The sequence below is a fragment of the Quercus lobata genome, chromosome 7 (genome assembly GCF_001633185.2).
Source record: "Quercus lobata isolate SW786 chromosome 7, ValleyOak3.0 Primary Assembly, whole genome shotgun sequence".
Lineage (NCBI taxonomy): Eukaryota > Viridiplantae > Streptophyta > Magnoliopsida > Fagales > Fagaceae > Quercus > Quercus lobata.
Window position 1 is genome coordinate 28,872,216 of NC_044910.1, and position 10,160 is coordinate 28,882,375.

Here is a 10,160-nt window from a genome sequence, read left to right on the forward strand (position 1 = left end):
CATAGTGAAATAAGCCCAAAAAGAATAAGTCAAGCCCAAAAGGGAAATTCAAGCTTAGCCCAAAGTAGTAGATACAGAGGGAATAAAAGAAAGGCCCAGAGGATCCTGAAGCCCAAAAACAGAAGCATCCAAAAGAAAAAGGAAGACTGGGACAGCTCGATAGAAAGAAGACAGAAGAAGAAAACAAGAAATAAAAAGCAAAAAAAGAACGCGAGCAACCTCTCATGGCACAGACAGAAAAGGCCTCGGGGAACCAGGACAGGGAAGAAGAATGGTAACAAACAACTTTCAAAATGACAGAACAGGATTCTGCCCAAATAGGAAAAAAAGGGAAAAGTGGAAGACGCTAGAAATGGGGATGCCAAGAAGGGCATACCTCAGCACGTCCCAAAGAAGATGGCCAACCAGGAACTTTCAAAAGAATCAGAGCTGAAAGAAGGAAAGAATGAGAAAAAACGGAAAAGGGACTTACCGAGACGATGGGAACAGGACATGCTCTGTTTGCAAAAGAGCAAAACAGGGGAACCAACGGTTCCCCGGGAAGACCAAAAAACTCCATTATAAAAGGAAAGGATGGGTTGGGAAGAAGAGGCAGGGAAAAAAAGAAAGAAACACAAGAAAGAAGAAATTCTCCAGAAAAAAACTATTAGAGAATCTGTGCAGAAAGGAAAATACTAAGGGAAAAACAAGTATTGCTTCCCGGTATCCTGTAAAAGCCACTATTGCACATACTCGGATTCAACGAGAATCAAACTTTGCAAGTTTTGAAGGCTGAAATAGCCATTCAAGACTGCAATTTTTGAGCTTGATTGAACCTTGTATCACGTCCTAGTGAGCTTTCTGTAATCAAACAGATAATGTATTAATGAAACATTGCTTCATATTTCCCAGGATCCCCACAACACTAATTTTTATCGCTTTGCTAATCCTGTTTCTTTCCTTTTGAATTTACCTTGTTAATTTTTGGCACTCTTCGATATCCTTGTTTGTCATTTTCTTTATATTGTTAGGAGTATTTTCTGCATCCCACTTGATTCTTAAACAGCTCGTTAGCTGCGGTGAGTCAAGGCCCGGTCCACCAAATCCTCCTTTTCATTTAGGCCCGGGATCCTTGGGCCTGAGTGTCACGAAAAGGGCACTCTCACATTTTGGCAACTCCGCTGGGGACTGGGCAAAGAAGAAGGAAGAAGCAATCCCTTCACAGAGAATGCTTCCAAGACAAAGAAACAGCAAAGGAACTAATGTGCCACCTACGGCCTCTGAGCTCGTAGGAGAAAACGAGGTAGCTTCCAGGCAAGGAGGTGGGATACCCTTGGTAGAACAGGAGGTTGTGTCAGAACAAAGACACGCAAGGCAGGAACCAGACCTCATGGCTAGGATGACAGCAATGTTAAAGGATCTGGAGCAAGAAGTTCGTCTTCTAAAAGAGGGCAGGACACAGGAAATCAGAGACAATGTTCCCCCTACTGGCCACCAAGATGGGACGCAGCCAGAAGGAGGGTCAGCAGTGGGAGGAAGAGCCAACCCTCAGTACTTGACACTGGCAGATGTCAATGCCCTCCTGGAGCAAGAAAGGGAAAAACTCTCAGGGATCTCCATGCAATTCTCTCGGGATCCCCCGTTCCCTCCAGAACTTTTTGGCAAACCATACCCTAAGGGGTACGAACCCCCAAAGTTCCATCCTTTCGATTGGAGGAGCCAGAAGTGCAGAGGAACCCCTTGCCTAACCACAAAGGAAAAGGGGTGGTAGCAGTAGTAATACATGGGAACCCGACAGAAGCAGGAGAATCTGAAGGATCCTTCCACCCGAGCACAGTCAGGACCCTCCAGAAGAATCCTAAGTTCAGGTCACTATTCAATCAATTAGGATTCGGACCAGAAGCAAGAAGGGTGGCCACAGAGTCTCTCATGAGCATAGCAGCATATTCAGGGATGGAATGCTTTATAGCTGAGTCACATGCTAGTCGAGCTTTCCTGGAGACAACCAATGCAATAACCTTCACTGATGAAGACATGGAGATTGAGCACCCAGACCACCATAGACCCCTTTATCTAATGGCCACCATAAACGGCGTTCAAGTCAGAAGAGCACTGGTGGATACGGGGGCATCACTCAATCTCATAGCCTTGAGTACCCTGGAAGCTGTTGGCTTAGTTGACAGAAGGATCCTGGGGGCTCCCATGGAAATAACAGGATTTGGAGGATCGGTGGAATCAACAGAAGGATACGTGCAGCTAGCCTTAAGGGTGGGGCCAATAGTAGCTCTGACAAGGTTTCATGTGATTAATGCAGAAGTTTATTATCACGTGTTGCTGGGACGCCCGTGGCTTCATAAACATCGCCTTATTCCATCCACGTTCCATCAATGCATTAAAGGGAGACTGAATGGGAGGCCCATAAGGATCCCTGCCAACCATAATCCTTTCAGCCAGGGAGAAGTGAACTTTGCAGAAACGATGTTTTATGATGAGTTGGAGCCAGATGATGAGAACCCCGCCCCGGGGACCCCAGGGGCACCTATCCTAGAAGAAGAAGAAGAAGGGAGGGGCACCCGTGACCTGAGGAACCTTCTAGAAAGAAAAAGACAAAAGAGGGAGCCCAGCTCTTCAGGATCCCGAGAATGTGTGGTGGTGCGGGAACCTGGGGGAAGGCAATTCTATCGTTTGTGAAGGTGCGCGGGACCCGAATGCATTGTGCAGGAAGGTCCCGGACCACCAAGCTGCATGATGGCCCAAGAAGAAATCCCAGAAGAACCAGTTAAGGAGGCCCAGATTCAGCCTGAGGAAGAATTAAAGGAAATAGATTTGGGGACAGAACCAGGATCCCGAAAGCCTGTCTTCATTAGCAGTCAATTGGTGGCTCAAGAAAGAGAACAACTGGTAACCTTGCTTCAAAAATACAGAGATGTGTTTGCATGGACCTATGATGAGATGCCTGGTCTAGACCCAGGGTTGGTAGTCCATTCTCTTAATGTGGACCCAGGGATGAGGCCAGTAGTCTAACCAGCTAGGGTCTTCCACACTGAGGTAGAAGCTCAAATAGTTCAAGAGTTCAAGAAATTGCTAACAGCTGGTTTTATCAAACCCATCCAACACCCAAAATGGCTTTCCAACATTGTACCTGTGAAGAAGAAAAATGGTCAGATCCGTTGCTGTATAGACTTTCGCAACTTGAACAAGGCATGTCCTAAAGATGAATTCCCCTTGCCCAATATCGACCTCCTTGTAGATTCAGCTGCAGGAAACTCAATGTTCTCATTTATGGATGGGTACAGTGGATACAACCAAATCCGCATGGCAGCCAAAGATGCAGAGAAGACGGCATTCAGAACTCCGATTGGGAACTTTTACTACACTGTAATGCCCTTTGGCCTCAAAAATGTGGGGGCTACGTATCAGCGGACCATGACAGCCATTTTCCATGACATGATGCATGAGGAGATGGAAGATTATGTAGATGATATTGTTGTCAAGTCAAAAACCAGAACAGGACATTTCCAAGTACTTGAGCAAGTCTTTGAAAGATGCAGGAAGTACAAGTTACGTATGAACCCCATGAAGTGCACCTTTGGAGTGTCTGCTGGAAAGTTCCTTGGGTTCCTGGTACATCACAAAGGCATAAGTGTGGATCCAGTCAAGGCCACAGCTATCACCACGATGAGAAGACCAACTACTGTTAGGGAACTCAAAAGCTTCCTGGGAAGGGTCTCCTATATTAGGAGATTTGTGCCTGGTTTAGCCTCAGCTACAGCAGGCCTATCCAAACTATTGAAAAAGGGGAATGAATTTACCTGGGGGACAGAGCAGCAGGAAGCTTTTCAAAGAATTCAGGGCATCATGAATCATCTGCCCACCCTCCAGGCACCAGTACGTGGGCGACCTCTGTTGCTATACTTAGCATCAAACTCTCAAGCAATAGGAGCTTTGCTGGCCCAAGAAGATGACCAAGGAAATGAGCAGCCTGTATATTATGTAAGCAGAACACTCAAGGATACCGAGACCAGGTACCCCAGAATAGAGAAAGCCTGCCTAGTGATCATTTATGCATCCCAAAGGTTGAAGAGGTATTTCTCAGCTCACCAAATCCTCTTGGTAACCAAGTCCCACCCCATAAAAGCATTTCTGCACCAGCCCCTTCTCACAGGAAGGATAGCACAATGGCTAGTGTTGCTCTCACAATATGATATAAGTATAAGAACTCCTAAGGCTGTCAAGAGCCAGGCCATAGCAGATTTGCTAGCTCAATTCCCAGGAAAGGAGGAAGGCCCGCTGAGCGAAGAAATCCCTGGTGAGGTAGCAGTGATGGAGATCCCAGGGAAGAAATGGACCATGAGGTTTGACGGGTCGGCTACAGCAACTTCAAATGGGGTAGGAGTTGTACTAAGCTGTGAAAATGGGGATATCATGCCCCTGTCTTTCAAGCTTGGTTTCTCATGCTCTAATAATGCAGCTGAATATGAGGCATACTTAACTGGGTTGACTATAGCACTCAGCATAGGAGTGAAACATATGAGAGTGTTGGGAGATTCCAATCTTGTAGTCTCCCAAGTGAAAGGTGATTTTGCATTACGGGAACAAAGCTTAACAGCCTACAGGACTTGGGCACAAAGGCTAGAGATGGAATTTCAAACCTTTAGCATAGAGTACACTCAAAGAAGTGAAAACAAGTTTGCTGATGCGCTCGCCACCCTGGGATCCCAAATACCATTTAATGGGAGGGATACGCTGATAAAAATAGGAAGGCAGGAACATTCTATTGTAAGGATCCTCCAAGGGATGTACCCCGGAGAGTCCAAACAGTGGGACTGGAGGGATGAAGTCAAAGAAAAGATGAAAGAAGTAAGCCCTAGAGGGAACATCAAAGAACTAATGGATTACACTCAGATAGAAGGAGAATTGTATAGAAGGCTGCCAGGAGGAATATTGTCCAGATGTATCGCCAAGAAGGAAGGAAAGTCGAAACTAGAAGAATTACACGCCCAAGCATGTGGAGTTGTAGAAAAGGTCAGCCTATACAGAAAGATGCAACGCATGGGGTATTACTGGCCAGATATGGACAAGGAAGCAGCGATCATACAGGGGAAATGCCAGGAATGTCGTTTGGCAATTGATAAAGAAGAAAGCTACGCAGTGTTTATTGCAGAAGATTGGCGGGTTCCTTTCATAGGATACCTGGCTCAGGGGATCCTGCCAACCGACAGGAAACTGGCCCACAAGCTCAAAAAGCTAGCGTGCAGGTATTTCCTGCAGAACGAGATTTTATTCAAAATGGGATACCATGGGGATCCCCTCAGGTGCCTGGGACCAAAGGAAGCTAGAGAAGTAGTCAGAAAGGTGCACTCTGGAGATTGTGGAAGTCACCCAGGGAAGAGAAGGCTGTACAAGCAGTTACTGTTGTTGGGATATTACTGGCCAACGATGAAAAGAGACTCTGAGGAGCTGGTCAAAACATGCCATGCTTGCCAAGTCCTGGGAGATGCAATTCACACTCACCCAAATGTCCTACAGGATATGACGACGCCATGGCCTTTTCATACTTGGGGGCTTGATCTCATAGGGCCTATAAACCCTCCATCCAACAGTTATATATGGATCTTGGCAGCCACGGAGTACTTTACAAACTGGGTAGAGGCCATCCCTTTGAAAAAAGCTACTGGAGCAGCTGTAGCAAATTTCATTCGAGACCACATCATTACAAGGTTCGGGATCCCCAGAAGATTGATCAGTGACAATGGAACCCCATTCATAAACAAAGATATGAAGGGATTAACTGAAGCATACCACATCAAGCATGGAAGATCTACCCCATACTACCCACAAGGAAACGGCCAAGCTGAAGCTACTAATAGAGTAATATTGAAAATCCTTAAGAAGATGAAGCATGAGTATGGAGGAAAATGGAGTGACCATCTGGCAGATGTGCTTTGGGCATGTAGAAGCTCTGTAAAGACAGCCACAGGATTCTCTCCATTCTCCCTGGTTTATGGAACAGAAGCCATCAGCCCTGTGGAGTTAGTCATTCCTACACCAAGGGTAGTTCTGGAGGAAAATCAAGGAGAGAGTGAGGACGCAAGCAATGAAAAGAGGCTAGCAGATCTGGAAGGAGTAGAAGAAGAAAGAGAGCTGGCCAAGAAAAGGAGCCAGAGATACCAGCAAAGGATGACCAGAGCATATGCACAAGCAGTACGCCCAAGAGTGTTCACTAAAGGGCAATTAGTACTAAGGATGGCGGAGCATGTGAGGAGGAACCTGCCAGGGCCTTCCAAGTTCACCCCAAAATGGGAAAGACCCTACATCATCAATGCAGCTCATGACAGTGGGTATTATTACCTTGCCAAAGAAGATGGAACAGTCCTGACAGAGCCCATAAACAGGAAATGGCTGAAGCAATACTATGCATAAGGACAAGGGGATCCCGGTACCTCAGGGTCCTTTCACCAGCTTCACTATCTGCTAAGTTCTTTTTATTTTTGTCTTTTTATTTTTCAGCCTTTATCATGAATTCTGGTCTAAGATAATTTTGTTCAGGAACATGTGATAGATTGACATTTTGTGGTCAATACTGCACCAAAAGACTTTTTCTTTGTTCCTTAAAAATGACCATGTTTTAATGAAGTTCCTGTTTCTTTAACATTTAAGTTTTTCTTTAAATACTGCAAAGACCAAATTTGGATAGATTTAAGGAAGGATACCTGAGTCAAAAAAAAAAGGAGAGTATGTAATACCCTTTTACATATGGCCCAGGATCCACCTCACAAATAATTTCAGATATCCCACAAACAGCCCCAAGTGCATAGGTCTAGGATCACAGAATAAAAGTAAAGTATCTAGGATACCTAGCCTAGCACTTGGCAAAAGGGGAACCTGTCAAAGTTCATGAACTGGGACCGTATCTCAAAAAAAAAATATATTTACATAGGAAAGGATACCAGTGTACCCAGTTCAGTACTTGCATAATGGATTACCGGGTACATGGACCAGAATTTACAGTGAAGCCTGTGGAAACCATGGTCCAGGACTCAGGAAAGAAAAGAGTCATAAGGAAGAAAAGGCAATATACCAAAGAAAAAGGCAGATTCACATACTAAGAAATGAGAAGCAGTTTTTCAAATACAAAAAAAAAAAAGAGAAAGCAAAGAGTAGAGCAATGTTCAAAAAAAAAACTTATACAACCCCAAATTGTTTATGTAAATCTAAAATAAGCTAAGGAATGAGGCCGGCCAACAGGGAGGCATCCGGAGAAATAACAGGCACAGTCAAAGTAGAAAGGATCCTCTGCCGCTTGACCTTCAAGTCTTGTAAAGCCTTGTGAGCATGAGCCAAAGCTTCCTCAGCAGCAGCTATCTCAGTGTCTATACTCTTGAATGATTGCCTCTGAAACAACATATGAGCCAGCAGACACAAGTGATCCAGCAGAAAAGACAAATTGAACTTGGCCTCCAGAAGGTCTTGCACCACCCCTCTCCACTCCAGAAGCTTTTCTTCAGACAAAGAATCTACAGAGGAATTCCTCAGGGAAACCAGCACAGCACACAGCAACTCCATCAAAATATTGCCTAGAAAAACGCCTCCCCTGAAGCCACTGGTGAAATCCCTGTGACTCTTGAGCAGGCTCTCTAGCAGTGGCAGGCCTTCCACAGGAACAGAGAAGCGCAGGAAGCTGCCATAAGAAGACCCAAAAACATGGAAATGGCTGGCAGGAAGACTGTTAAATTCCAAGAGATCAAAGCGAGCCAGAAAGAAGGAAAGCCTTGAATCAAGATCTGAGGCAGCCACTTTTGAGGCATCCCCCATCACTGTGTTACCACTTGCAGAAACAGGAGGACTTGTAGCCTTTCTCTCTGGATGAAGGTCAGCAACTTGAACGGGTCTCACAATTCCTTCAGGGATAACAGGCTCAGAACCTGCAAAGCCTGTATCAATATTCAAAAAAGAAAAAAAGAAAAGGAAGAACAGATTTATTCTTTAAAAAAAAAGAAAAGGGAAAAAAGAAGAACAAACCAGTTCCGGCTTCTTGGGGCAGAGCCTCTTCTTCCTGATCCCCTGACTTCCCCGAGGATTCTGGGAAAGAACATAAGGCAAGTTGAAGAAAAGGTGAAGGACTAATGGCAAAGTGGCTAAAGGAAGGAATAGATGCAGGGGGCTTCGCCATATAAAAAAAAAAAGGAAAGAGAAGGGAAAAAAAAAGAAGAAGAAAAGGAAACACGATGGGAGCAGCTCGCACTCACCTTCTGAGCTTTCTGATTCTAAAGAAGAGGCAACACTGGGAGCGGATTTCTCACTGGTTTGACCTAAAAGGAAAAAGAAAAGGAGGAACTCAAAAAAAAAAAAAAACTGGAAAAGAAAATAAAGATATAACGCTATTTCAAGGAAACAAGACTCACCTGTCTGTTTGGATAAAGGAGTGTCTCCCAAAGCGCCTTTATCTGACAAGGTTTGAGGAAACACAATCCTGATGGGACTAGGAGTGCGCTCAAGATGGGGACTTTGAGATGAAGGGATCCGAGAGGCTTTGGGATCCTGAGAATCCTGGGAACCCTGCATCGGTTGTCCGGTTTCCTCAGCTAGACCACCAGTAGGGGGCTCCTCCCCCATAGCAGGAAAAACAACAGAAAGAGTTGTGACAGTTTCCTCTCCTAGAGCCTTGCCAGTCATAGGAGGGGATACCTCCACCTAAAGGAAGAAGAAGAGGAAAAGGCAGTGCCAAGTAAAAAAAAAAAAAACACAACAGCGGGAAATGCTAACAACACAATGTCAGAACAAAAGGGAGAGAACAAAAAAAAAAAAAGGGGGAACACACATACCACGTCGTCACTAGAAGATTGGCTTTTACCCTTCTTGTGATCAGACTTGCGCTTGGATTGCAAAGGAAATCACCACTCGTCAGTGAAATAGAAATAAGTGCAACAAGGTGAACAGGTAAAAAAAAAAAAAAGAGAAGAAGGAAAGAAGTCTTGCCCTTCTCTCTCTCTCTACAGATTCTCTGGAAGTCTTTTGCTTACTACGAGTACGCCCAGAGGGTCCTAAAGGAGGTTGGGATACCAAACCAGAGGATCCTAAAGAACCATGGACTGAAGCAGTCACAGGAACCTGGGAAAAAGAAGACTCTACCTTGGTCTTCTTCTGGGTCCTTGAAACCAAAGGTTCCCTGACATCCTTGCCTTCCTGAGATGCCAAGTGTGCTTGAGATTTCCCAGTTTTTCTTCTTTTCGCCTCAGAACCTATCTCCACACCCCCTGTACTTTCATCAACATGAATAGCTTTCATTTTCTTCGGCCTGACATCCTTACCTTTACTCGGAGCAGTGGCGGCACTTATTGTCTCCATTGCACCTTTCTTGATGGGCACTCCAGAGGAAGCGCCAATGATGAGACTATCACCCAGCCAAGTCTCAGGAAAATCCTGTCCATAAGTCACCCAACCTCCCCTGGAGGCATGCCACTCTGCAAACCCAGTCTTGCTGCTTGCAGCAGCAGAAACAATCCCAGCAGTAGGAAGGGATAAACGTCTATTGGATGTCGGAGCAGAAACAATGCTAGGATTCGGGGCTTCTGAACTGTACCAGAGCCAACATAGTCAACAAAAGACTTTTGTACTCTTCTCCAATAACTGGTATAGCCACTAGAAGCAAAGACTCCTCTCTGGGAGCTAGGCACTGCAAATTGGGGGCTCCTCCGTGACCAATAAGAAAAGGCCTGCAGCCTTAGGAAAGGATCCAAAGAAGGAAGAGACGGCACCACGTCCTTAAAAACTGGAGGAATGTCCTGATCAAAACCAAACTGTCGGAGCACCCGATGTGCTGAATAATGAGTATATTTTGGGCCACTTGAAGAAGGCACAGGAAGCCAAGAGGGGCTAATGCAGGCAAGATAAGCTAGACTGCCCTCATCACCACGACGCAAATCAAAGGTATTACCTGTAGAAGATAAAAAAGAAGACAACACAGAATTACACGCAAAGCCAGGGCCAAACTCACGAGGGGATCTCCAATGTAAGCTCCCTGCTTGGTCAAATAACTCCACAAGATTGAGGCCACCACCTTCCAAGCTAATCCAACGAAAGATGATGGGAAAGGCATCGATAGAATTGCCACAAAGACCCTTCACTATGTCGAGGGATCCTTGGAACTTGTCCTTCACAAATTTCAAATTCCTGCACTT

General features: G+C 45.3%; 1 pseudogene; it reads right to left on the reverse strand.

Annotated features, from left to right (window-relative positions):
* Window positions 1–8,655, reverse strand: part of LOC115951850 — a 23,072-nt pseudogene extending 14,417 nt beyond the window's left edge.
* Window positions 8,656–10,160: the final 1,505 nt, after the last annotated feature.